At 41.6% G+C, this 12,688-nt stretch overlaps 1 pseudogene; it reads left to right on the forward strand.

Moving 5' to 3' along the window:
- The first annotated feature begins 11,674 nt into the window (after positions 1-11,674).
- LOC110339604 lies at positions 11,675-12,138 on the forward strand (annotated as a pseudogene).
- The last annotated feature ends 550 nt before the right edge of the window (positions 12,139-12,688 follow it).

Raw genomic sequence — 12,688 nt, forward strand, 5'->3', positions numbered from 1 at the left:
AAGCCACACCTAGCTTTAATTTATGATAATAATTCATTTCTAAGGCAACTGTCTGTGATGCTATTTGTTAGAACACAGAGTTAGAACTTCACCATAGAACCAAACAAGAGAAGGTAGCTCAGACTTTATTCAGTGGAAAGGACAGAAGAAAGTAGTGTGCTTGTGACTGACAGCTTGACCTTTAGACTCAGACAGATCTGGGTTAAGGCCAGGATCTTCAATGGGCAAATTGTGTGACCTGAGGCAAATTGCTCTACTTCCCCAAGCTTTTGTGTTCTCACCTATGAAATGACAATAATAAATAATACAGACTTTGCAGGTATATACAAGATTAAGAGCAATAAATTATTAGCAAGTTTTCCATAGCTCCTGGCCCATGGTAGACATCTAATAAATAGGATGTACCATTTTCGTAATTTGTAGAAAAGGACATAGAGAAATTTTATGCTAAGCCCTTATTTCAATTTTGCTTTTGCATAAAAATTACTTGCAATTTTTGATAACTCTTTCCCAATACTTAAAACACAAGATCTTAGATACACTAATAGCAAGAAATCTGCCTAAATCTCCACAGTCCTTTATATAAAAAAATATATGTATATATATGTGTGTGTATATATGCTTGGTAACAGATAATAATGAAAATATGATGTCAAAGAAGTGTGGGTACCTAGGGAAGAAAGCAAGTTATATTCCTAAAGACTTTTCATTCCAACAGCCCTCAGCAATGGCATACTATATGAAGCCACAGACCACTGTAGCAGAACAAATAAGCTGTCCGCTTGGGACAGGACCTCCCACCACTCATAAATGACTCTAATACATAGGAACATAGAAAAAAACTTGAAAGGACAAGTAATAAGTTTGAGAAATGTATGACCCATATTCTGCCAGCCAGGGGAAAGAAAAATTAACCCAACTATGGATGAACAACTTTATTTATGGAAAGAATCATAGCCCATTTAACCATTTTGTACTATGTGGTTCCTACATGCTTTCTTTTTTAACAATGTAAATGCTGATGCTACCAGAATTTTAATAGTGTTTTCTTTTACAGAAACAACTCAGTACAGTAATAATGAATTCATAAGCTTCAGATTCCAGCTCTTTCCTTGACCAGGTGATTAAAAATAATTATTCTATTCAACCTTTGTGCACCTTACTTTCTTCCTGTGTAAAATGGGATAATGAAAGTTCAATTTCACATGCCTGCCATAAAGATGAAGCCATTTTATACATACATATGTTCACATACCGAGAAAAATAACAATGGTCTGTCTGATGGTGTAGGCCTATCATCCCAAGTACTCAGGAGGCTGAAGCAAGAAGATCACTAGTTCAAGGTCTGCCTCAGCTGTGGAGTGAGTTCAAGCCCAGCCTGGGCAATTTAGTAAGACTGACTCAAAAATGTGAAAAGAGGGCTGGGGAGATAGTTAAGAGATAGTGACTAGCTTGGCATGTGTAAGACCTTGAGTTCAAGCCCCAGGACTAACACTTAAACCTCTCCAAAGGAAGAAGTACAAAGAAAACACTCTAGAGGGTAACTTCTATAGCACTAAGGCTGGAATTTGATGTATTCTTAGTTGCAAAGGGGTGTTTTTATCATCATATTCTTGATTTTTAATGCTGTCACTTTTTGTTTTTGTTTCTGTGTTTACTTTCATGCCTCATGGTTTTATTCTGCTTCATCATGATTCTTTTTTTTTGTAAGTACAAAGAACTAAGTACATTTATATTATAATGCATTTTTATGAGTATATATAAAGGTACTTTTTTTTTTTTGGTTTTACGAGACAGGGTTTCTCTGTATTGTTTTGGAGGCTGTCGGTCCAGCCCGGCCTCAAACTCACAGAGATCCTCCTGTCTCTGCCTCCCGAGTGCTGGGATTAAAGGCGTGCGCCACCACCGCCTGGCAAGGTACATTTTTTAAAAGTCTTTTTTGCTTTACATGTCAATCCCAGCTTCCTCTCCCTCTCCCTCCCCCTAGACTCTCTGGCAGTGGGATTGTAGGCTGGCACTCCCCTGCTCCATGTCTAAAATCCATATATGAGTGAATACATACCGTGTTTATCTTTTTGTGACTGGGTTACCTCACTCAGGATGGTTTCTTCTAGTGCCATCCATTATTTGCATGCTGTCACTTTTTAGATTACTATATTGCATAAATATGTATCGACAGTGGTTAAGTTTTTCCACAGCTTCTTCATAATTCTATGACATATTCTCAAACATTAAGTGTGAGACATCACTCTGTTGTTGCTTTCAATGTGGATTTATTACTTAGAGAACTTTTATAGTTGACCGTTTCCTTACTGCTGTTGATACCCTCATGTTCCCTAGTCGTTTGTGTCAGACTTTCACTTTCTCTGAAGTCTATTTAATTCAAAATGTCATTATACCTTTAATCCCAGCACTCAGGAGGCAGAAGCAGGTGGGTCTCTGTGAGTTCAAGGCCAGCCTGGTCTACAAAGCCAGTTCCTAGACAGACAGGACTACTACACAGAAAAACCCTGTCTTGAAAAACAAAACAAAAAAGGCCATTGCTTATTTGTCAATTTCCTTCAAGGAATCCTTCCCCTATCTCTTGTTTTCTTTCTTTTATTCTTCAATTGTTTTTCACCTTATAGGCATTTTAAATGTTTATGGAAGCACCTGTTTCTGTCCTCTATTTTTCTCCATGACTGTTTCCTGTCCACTTTTTTTTTCTAACCACTGTGTTTGTTAATATTTTACTTCCTGTAGTTTTGTCCTTAAGAGTAGACTGTTAGCCAGGAGTTGGTGGTGCACGCCTTTAATCCCAGCACTCGGGAAGCAGAGGCAGGCGGATTTCTGTGAGTTCGAGGCCAGCCTGGTCTACAAGAGCTAGTTCCAGGACAGCCTCCAAAACAATACAGAGAAACCCTGTCTTGAAAAACCAAAATAAATAAAAATAAAAAGAGCAGACTGTTAATCATCCTAGCATCTGAGCAGCTAGCATAGCTCCAGCATGTAATCAACAGCCAAAAACTAGTTGTGGAGTGAATGATGAAGGAACGAGAGTAGACATTAGTCCGCAGATCACAGAGGCACAGGGTGACACACTAAGGTCATGTTCCTTTAATAGCTGAGTTAAGAACACACACACCTCACCTGCACACTATAGCCTCTTAGAGCTCACTTTTCCGTGGCATTGGCCTTCCATGTGCCCACTATCTGTTCCACTGATTCAGTCCTCATGATCTTTTGTTATCACTGGCTCCCGAGGGTTACTCTTGGCATCTGGTAACTGCTTCTTCAGAATGTCAATCTAGTTTCTCTCCCAAGTCTGGACTTCAGGCTCTCCCTTAAGTCTCAAAATACGACTAAAACAGCTAAGATCTTGAGTTATAGTTAATGGTAGAGTGCTTGCTTAACATGTCTAAGGAACTGGGTTTGATCCCCAGAACCACAAAAAGTGATTGATTGGTTGGTTGATTGATTGATTGATCAATTGACAAAAATGTGATGCAGATTTGGTATTATTCTTGTTACTGTTTGTTTTCACACCTCATCTCTGAACAAGAGCTATACAACCATGTTCTAGTCACTCTCCCTCCCCTCCCTGTCCTCTCCTTTCCTCTTCCCTCCTCTCCTCCCCGCCCTTATTCCTTTTACCCTTAAATCAACTACTTTGGAAGGATAAAATCCATGTTCCAAGGTTATATGTTTTTCTACTCTGATCCCATTTTACACTTTGAAGTCAAAGTCATCGGCCTACCAGAGACTTCAATTTTCTCCAAAAGCAACAAGGAGATGTTTACTGAACACCTGGGTAATTTAAAAGGTCCATTCTGGTGATTTTCTTAAAACAAAGAAATTCTTCTCCAAAGATCATTTGGTGACTTCACTGCTGTAAAAAGAAAAGAGGCCTGGGTGGGGCTGGGGGTGGGAAGCTCATGACATTAATCCCAGCACTCAGGAGCCAGAGGCATCAAGTGGATCTCTGTGAGTTCAAGGCCAGCCTGGTATAGTGAGTTTCAGGACATACATAGTGAGACCTTGACTGTAGATGATAAATGGGTAGGTAAGTAAGTAGGTGGATAGATGGATAGATAGATAGATAGAAAGAAAGAAAGAAAGAAAGAAAGAAAGAAAGATAGATAGATAGATAGATAGATAGATAGATAGATAGCCTGTTTATTTGAATGCAGGTCTAGAGACAGAAGTGTAGTAATATTCTGGTAACATATTACATCTTTTGAGAACCACCTTAAGAAAGGGCGTGCTTTTCTGACTGGGCATCTGTTACCCTGGCTTTAGTTTCTCATTCAAAGGGCCCTGAGGGAATAAGTGGGCTATTGACTGTCAGGTGGAAGAAAAGAAAACAGTTGGCAACTTTTAGATGATTTAAGGAAAAATTCTAAAACAAGCCAAGTTCTGTTGGGCAGAATGAGTGTACCTACTGTGTGGAGAGGGTCTGGGCAGCCTCTTACAAAATGAGTGCACCTACTGTGTGATGAGATACTGGGTTAGTTCTTGTCCATGTGACACCTGGTTTTTGTTGTTGTTGTTGTTCTGGGAACTTTGTTTTTTCTTTTCTTTTGAGCCAGGGTTAACTGTGGAGCCAAGACTAGCCTTGGAATTTGTTATGCTGCCATAACTGGTTTTAAATTTGTAACCCTCCTGCCTCAGCCTCCAAGTGCAGGGATTACAGCCATGTGACTACGATACTGAGCCTGACCTGGTGTCTTGCTGGCTTTTGAGTGACAGTTCCTTTCCTGGTTTTTCAGTTCAGCCAAGCTCACCATATTTGAAATCCACTCAATTATTCATTTTTATTACGTTCCTCTTATTTCCCCTTATTACCTTTAAAAACCTTAACACCTAGCAAGAATAATTTTTGTTTACTTGATAATACTGCTCAATTACTTAGCCAACCATTCTTTTCTCAAATTCTATAAAGTATTCTCTGATTTTTGGTGGGAACATGCTGCATCTACCTATTAATTTGAGAAGTCTTTGCTATTACTATTGTCTCTGTCATAATTTGCTTTTTAAACTTTCTTTCATTGTTTGTAAGATCTTTCAGGTTATTCCAACTAGCTCATCACTACTAAGGGACTGTTTAGGGAAGGCTGCAGGTGTTTTCAGTATCCAGTGTTTTCCCATCTCACTGAAAGCCTTCAGTGCCTGACAGTTTGCAGGAGTAGGGATGCTTAATTTGCATTTGATGTTTCTTTGAATCACATTTTTGCCAATATTTGCTTCTTGGGTTTTTTTTTGGGGGAAGTCATATTGTAATAGTAAAAACAAAATTGACATTAATTTGGGCAATAACAGAGACAAAGAGCACCTTTGCTTTGTTCCTCTTTTAAAGGAGCACAGCTGGATTTGCTCCACCCCTTACAATGTCGTCTTAGTTTTAGGCTCTTTTTTTTTTTTTTTTTTTTTTTTTTTTTGGTTTTTCGAGACAGGGTTTCTCTGTATTGTCTTGGAAGCTGTCCTGGAACTCGCTTTGTAGACCAGGCTGGCCTCGAACTCACAGAGATCCACCTGCCTCTGCCTCCCGAGTGCTGGGATTAAAGGCGTGCGCCACCAACGCCCGGCTAGTTTTAGACTCTTAGTTTTTCCTTTTTAACCTTTCACTTCTTTGCTTCATTTCTGCATTGCTGGGGATGAAGTCAAGTTCCCAGCATGGTGGCTGGGTCCTTTACCACAGTTGCCACTTCCAGCCCTTCTTCTTTTTTTTTTTTTTTTTTTTTTTGGTTTTTCGAGACAGGGTTTCTCTGTGGCTTTGGAGGCTGTCCTGGAACTCGCTCTGTAGACCAGGCTGGCCTCGAACTCACAGAGATCCGCCTGCCTCTGCCTCCCGAGTGCTGGGATTAAAGGCGTGCGCCACCAACGCCCGGCAGCCCTTTACTTCTTAGTGTGATGAAAAAACATTAATTTTTAGGGCGTTTTAAGACTGAAGGTTAAATTTAATCACCTGTAAGTTAGGGTTTTTATTGAGATGATTCTGTGGTTCTATTGCTGATGTTGTTGCTAGGTGGTATTTATCCAGACAATTTTCTCTTTGCTGAGTATTCAATATCCAGGGAATTCCTCTCATTGCTGGTCCTGAACAATCACCCATCACTGTTTACCACATCCCACATTTTATTCTCTCCCTGGAAGTTATCATTGGCATCTTGAATCTGCTTATTTGTGTACATGGGCATTGCCTCCTGTGACGAAGGCGATCCTGTGATACTGGGCAGATCCTCACTGTGGGGTTACACTGTAAACAGACTAAGCCAGCACTGTAGTCACTGTCTTGAACTAATGAGATCCAAAGCTGCTTCCTAAATCCTGGCTTCTGGTTGTATAAGGCTTCTCTGAGTTGAAGTGGAGACCCAGGCAGACCTGATGTGCCTCAGTTTCTTCGGTAACAGTCTCAATAAGAGCTGAGGTCTCTGAACACAAGGATTCGAAGGTTATGCTAATATAATGAGGGGCCTTTCTCTTTAATGTTTTTAAGCAAAAGACAAAATATTTCCAAACAAGTAAGGAGATGAAGATAAGAAATAACACTTAGCCGGGTGGTGGCACAGGCCTTGAATCCCAGTACTCAGGAGGTAGAGGCAGGTGGATCTCTATGAGTTTGAGGCCAGCCTGGTCTACAGAGCTAGTTCCAAGAGAGCCAGGGATACACAAAGAAACCCTGTCTTGGAAAAAAACAAATAAATAAATGAACATTTGGATTCTAGTCCAGATGAACACTGCTCCAGTTATTATCACTCAGGACCTTCCTCTATAAAATGAAGGGTCTGTGTAGACTTAAGATACTTTCTAGCTGCAATTCAAAAGAAATAATTTGATGGAAATTTATAAAACAATATCAATAAACAGTTTTTAGGTCTAAATTATAAAATAAACAATGGTAAACCTTCAAGTATTGCTCTTACCCAAATATGATGGTGGCATTATGAGATTTTTTTCCCTTTCCCTAAACATCTAATGATGTCCTCTAGTTAAGTTTCATTCTGAGTGTACTGGTGTTTATATGTAATACCAGGACTCAGAGGCTGAAACGGAAAGGATTCCCAAGTTTGAATCCAGCCTGAGCTACATGCCAGAGCTACAGAGTGAGAACCTGTCTTATGAAAAAACACTGGGCATGGCAGCTAACAAATTTAATCTCAGGACTCAGGAGGCAGAAGCAGGCAGATCTGTGAGTTCAAAGCCAGCCTGTTCCACAAAAAGAAACCCTGTCTTGAAAAAACAAGACAAAACAAAAACAGGAAGGAAGACCAATCAAAAAAGTACCTCAGAAACATAGACCTGGATAAGCTCTTCTCCAGGAGAGATGATGGGATAGGTAAGTGCTTGCCCTCCCATCAGCCCTGTAATCCTGAAGACCTGAGTTTGAATCCCCAGGGCCCCTGTAAAATCAGCAGAGTAGTGCACATCTCTATCCCAGTGCCTTTCCAGCAAGATGGGAGGCAGAGACAGGGGAGTCCCCAAAAGTTCACACATAGGCCAGGCATATGAACATCAAAGAAACCTGCCTCAGGACTGACACTCAACCTTGTCCTCTCTCTCTCTCTCTCTCTCTCTCTCTCTCTCTCTCTCTCTCTCTCTCTCTCTCTCACACACACACACACACACACACACACACACACACACACGGTGGGGGGCAAGGGAGACATACATACACACAGAAACACACAGGCAGAGCCAGAGAGAGAGAGAGGGAGGGAGGGAGGGAGACATACACACAGTAACATAGACACAGAGAGAGAGATACACATATGGAGACATACACATACATACAGAGACACACGCAGACATAGATACATACACACACATACAGAGACACACACAGGTACATAGAAAGACACACACACACACAAATTAACTTTCTACAATAGGAAACTATTTTCTGCTTGATTTAGGATCTCTTCCTCCCACCCTCCTCTCTCTCTCTCTCTCTCTCTCTCTCTCTCTCTCTCTCTCTCTCTCTCTCTCTCTCTCTCTCTCTCTCTCCTTCTCTGTCTCTCTCTGTCTGTCTGTCTCTCTCTCCCTGTCTGTCTCTGTCTCTCTGTCTGTCTCTGTCTCTCTCTCCCTCTCTCTGTCTCTCTGTCTGTCTCTGTCTTTGTCTGTCTCTGTCTCTCTCTCTCTCTCTCTGTCTGCTATTCCACTGAACATTATTTCTGACCACACCAAACCATCTGTGGTCCAGATGTGGCACCTCCTCCCATCCCCAGGACTTTGGAATTTAGATAAGGAAAATACAAACGATCGTGGAAAGTGAGTTGAGCCTTAATGCCGGAAGCATTAGATATAAGCCTTAGGCATACAGAGCAGCTGTGCCGCCCAGAGAAGGATGTCTGCAGAAACAAGGGGCAGCAGATGGTCCCAGAACTAGACGGCTCCTCAGCTCCCGAACAGACTGCTCCATTTCTCCTTGAGAAACACTCCAGGGCACTTCCAATGAGGTCACCTTCTTTGCCTCAACAGTCTGACTTTCTTGCCCTCTCTCCTCACACTCCCAATACCTAGACTAATGCAAGTTATATTCAAGCAGAATGAAACGTCCGCTCTTCTGATGACCTCCTGTCGTGGCGACTCCTGTCCTGGCTGCTGGTCTGCTGCACGCTGTCCCTTGCCTTCCAAGGTCACGTTACCGTTTCTTTCATACTGAATTTTCTGTTACCTGAGCTCGTCTAACCAGTTCAGGTTAGAGCTATCTCTACCTTGACCCTCTGTTTCTGAGCCCTCCTCTTTCAGAACTGCTGCTCTAATTACTCTTCCCATGGAAGAAAACCGGACAGACACAGACCTAATAACTATATATAGGCTTTTCATGCGCCAATAAAATGGACCTGAATTATACTTCCTCAGACCCTGAACTGAAAGGGGGAAGAGATGTGGATAGTTTGTGAGGAACCATTTTGATAATATCCCAGTCTTTTTGTAAAATCAAACAGTTAAACAAGAAACCAAAAAAAAACCATCCCTAGATATAAAGAATTACAGTAAACCCTCAATTCAGTAAAGTGACCAGATTCTGTTTCCTTGACCCTAATCCTGTATCATGTCTATATGTGACAATTTTATTTTATTTTTTTTCCGAGACAGGGTTTCTCTGTATTGTTTTGGACCCTGTCCTGGAACTAGCTCTGTAGACCAGGCTGGTCTCAAACTCACAGAGATCCGCCTGCCTCTGCCTCCCGAGTGCTGGGATTAAAGGCGTGCACCACCAACACCCGGCTGACAATTTTCTTAGTTGGGCTTTTTATTGCTGTGAAGAGACACCATAACTAAGGTAACTTTTATAAAGAAAACATTTAATTGGGATGGCATGCAGGCAGACATAGTGCTGGAGGAGTAGCTAAGAGTCCTACATCTTGCAGGCAACAGGAAGTCAACAGAGACAGTGGGCAGTATCCCAAGCATAGGAAACCTCAAAGCCCACCCCCACAGTGACGTACTTCCTCCAACAAGGCCATACCCACTACAGCAAAGCCACACCTCCTAATAGTCCCACTCCCTGAGATTACGGTGGTCAATTACATTCAAACTACCACACCAGTGTAATTACAAACTCCAAGGCTCAGAGCATACTTCTGGGGAAGACCACAAGTATTTGAGCAAGAATGAAAGCCCTCTTCTGTTTAGTCCTGAGGAAACACGAGCCAGCCACCTTAGCTCAGCTGGCACACCCAGGCCCCATGGAATAATGACAGAGTTTTCATGCCTCAAATTTCACTTCTGTCATTGCGCAATGACCACCAGGATGAGTAAAGCCAACCAAATGACTTCAGGACAGCTACAGAAGGATTTGGTCCCCATTTAGAATCCTTTAAATCTTCCCTGACAGAAGTGCCAGGAAAAACATGACATACACAAATCACGAATTGATCTTTTGACAAACTGCCAATCTATTGACTCCTAAAGGAAGAACAACAGTGAAGACTAGGAGCAAAACAAGAGTGACAGCTGAGAAATGTGTGGAAAGGCGATCTAAAACTGCAGGGAATAAGTAGCAGGTGTGGGGGCACATCTTTACTCCTAGCACCCAAGAGGCAGGACAAGTGGATGTCTATGAATTCCAGGCCTCCCCAGCTCACCATAGCATGAAAGGAAAAGGTGGGGTTTCCTGAGTTGTGTACGACTTTAGCACCCCGAGGGAAAATTTCACAAAGGTACCTTTAATCTCTTTAAAAGTTTTGAATGCAGCAAGGCTCATGGGTCTGTGGAGTATGTGAGATACTTGATTACCTGCCTGAATTTCTGGCTGAAAACTCCAAACTTTTCTATGACCTGTCTTGCTCTCTATCAAAACTGACTCAGTAGGTAGCTGCATTTTTAATCTGTAAATTTTGCACTGGAAGGAGAGTTAGGCAAAGCTCTGTGAGTTCAAGGCCACAGACTGAGGCCCTACACACATGCATTTGTGCACACATGTATGCACAGACACCCCATCCTGGGTATGTCTCTGATTTGCGAACGTTTCTGTTTCATTTATAATTAATTTTGTATGGAACTAAAAAACAAAACAAAACAAGAGGGGCTGACTAGATGACTCGATAGTTAAGAGCACTGGCTGCTCTTCCAGTGGACCTGGGTTCAGTTCCTAGCACCCATATGGTGACTCACAACTGTAACTACAGTTCCAGGTAACCTGGACATCCTCTTCAGGCCTCCACAGGCACTCAACACATGTAGTGTACGGATATATACAAGCAAACAAATAGACACATAAAATAAAGTCTAAGACAAAATTTTTAAAACATGAAAAAAATACATGGTAAATTTTAGATCAATTACATTAAGATCATGAGTGACTTTTTAATTATCCATGGAATTAATTTTAATTTAAAATATTTTATTGCAATGTGAATCTGATAGATAACTCAAAATTATACACAGCAAAATGCTTTTTTTTCTCTTAGTCAAACTGAAAAATGAAACCATGGCCAGACTGCATCATATAGCTCCTGTAAGTAGAGTCAAAAATTCAGTTCTAGGAACTGAGCCTTTCATCCTAGCACTTGGAAGGCAGAGGCAGACGGATCTCTGTGAATTCGAGACCAGACTGGTCTACATAGCAAGTTCCAGACAGCCAGGGTTACAATAATAGAAAAGCCCTGTCTCAAAAAAAAAGATCAATTTGAGGAGCTAGAGAGATAAATTAGCAGTTAAGAGCACTTAGCAACCTTGCAGAGGACCTGAGTTTGGCTTCTAGAACCCACATGGTGGCTCACAGCCATCTGTAACTCCAGGTCCAAGAGATCTGAAGCCCTTTCTCACCTAATTGGCACCAGTTGGCACCAGGCACACAAGGCATACACATGGTATATATACATGCACACATACAATAAAATAAATTTAAAGAAGTTTTTAAAATTTAATTCTAAAATTAGCAAGATTGCTCATCTGATGAAGGTGCTTGCCACCAAACCTGACAACTCAAGTCTGTTCCTGGCCCCGCATGGTGGAAGCAGAGTGTGACCTAATTCCCGTGAGTTGTCCTCTAACCTCCAAGAGCACAGATGCACATAGGGACACACTGAATGAGTGCTGTAATAAAATAGTTTTAGTCCAATTATATAGATTATATATTTGTATATATTAAATATACTATACAGAACCTACATTATATTTTACATAACATAACAATCTAATACTTTTTTATATCTTAGTCAAATTAAAAATGAAATGATGGGTGAAGATGACCCTGAAGGTGAAGATCAAAGTCCTTGCCCCTCCCAATGCTATAGCCAAAGCAAAGGACTTGAAAGCCAAGAAGGCAGTGCTGAGAGGCAGCCACAGCCACAAAAAGAAGATCCATTTGCTACCCACCTTCCAGAGGCCCAAGACCACAAGGCCCCAGAGGCAGCACAAATACCCTGGGAAGAGGGCCAGGAGAAATAAGTTTGAGCACCATGCTGTCATCAAGCTCCCCCTGGCCACGAGGTCAGCCATGAAGAAGACAGAAGGCAACATCACACTGTGTTTATTGTGGATGTCAGGGCCAACAAGTACCATCTTAATCAGGCTATGAAGAAACTCTATGACACTCATGTGGCCAAAGTCAGTACCCTCAGAAGGTCTGGTTGAGAGGAGGAGGCCTGTGTTAGGCAGGCTTCTGATTATGATGCTCTGGATGTTGCCCAGAAAACTAGGATCATCTAAGCTGAGTCCACCTGGCTAATTCTAAATCTATATGTTTTCACCACAGAAAGGAAAGGAGGGAGGAAGGGAGGGAGGAAGAGAGGGAGGAAGGGAGGGAGGGAGGGAGGATGTTTATTAGTAACAAATATTCTGACTTAACCTGCTAGGCATGTGAAAAAATTACAAGTCTCTGATAGTAAAGGGCATTTTAAAAGGTCTAAGTCTATAGATGAGAAAAGATCTGGAGAAAGACTACTGCTGACAAGGAATGCTGAAGAAAGAGTCTACATGCCTCCACAACCACTCTCAGTAATGTCACAAATGCTGTCATTTCAGCTAGTGAGTCATTCCGAGCTTAAGAGTCATTGCAGGCATTCACCGAGTGACAGTCACTTTACAAGCTTAGTCTCAGTCTCATCTACTCTTCTCACCCTACACAGGTGGGTATCCATACTGTTCTCATAGTACAGATGAGGAAACCAAAGTTTTCTAAGGGTGATCAGCATCTCAAGAAGGCAAAGCTAGGATTTGATTTATGTAGATATTTTTCCAAAGATGATTGAATATGATC

The sequence above is a fragment of the Mesocricetus auratus genome, unplaced genomic scaffold (genome assembly GCF_017639785.1).
Source record: "Mesocricetus auratus isolate SY011 unplaced genomic scaffold, BCM_Maur_2.0 Super-Scaffold_100020, whole genome shotgun sequence".
NCBI lineage: Eukaryota > Metazoa > Chordata > Mammalia > Rodentia > Cricetidae > Mesocricetus > Mesocricetus auratus.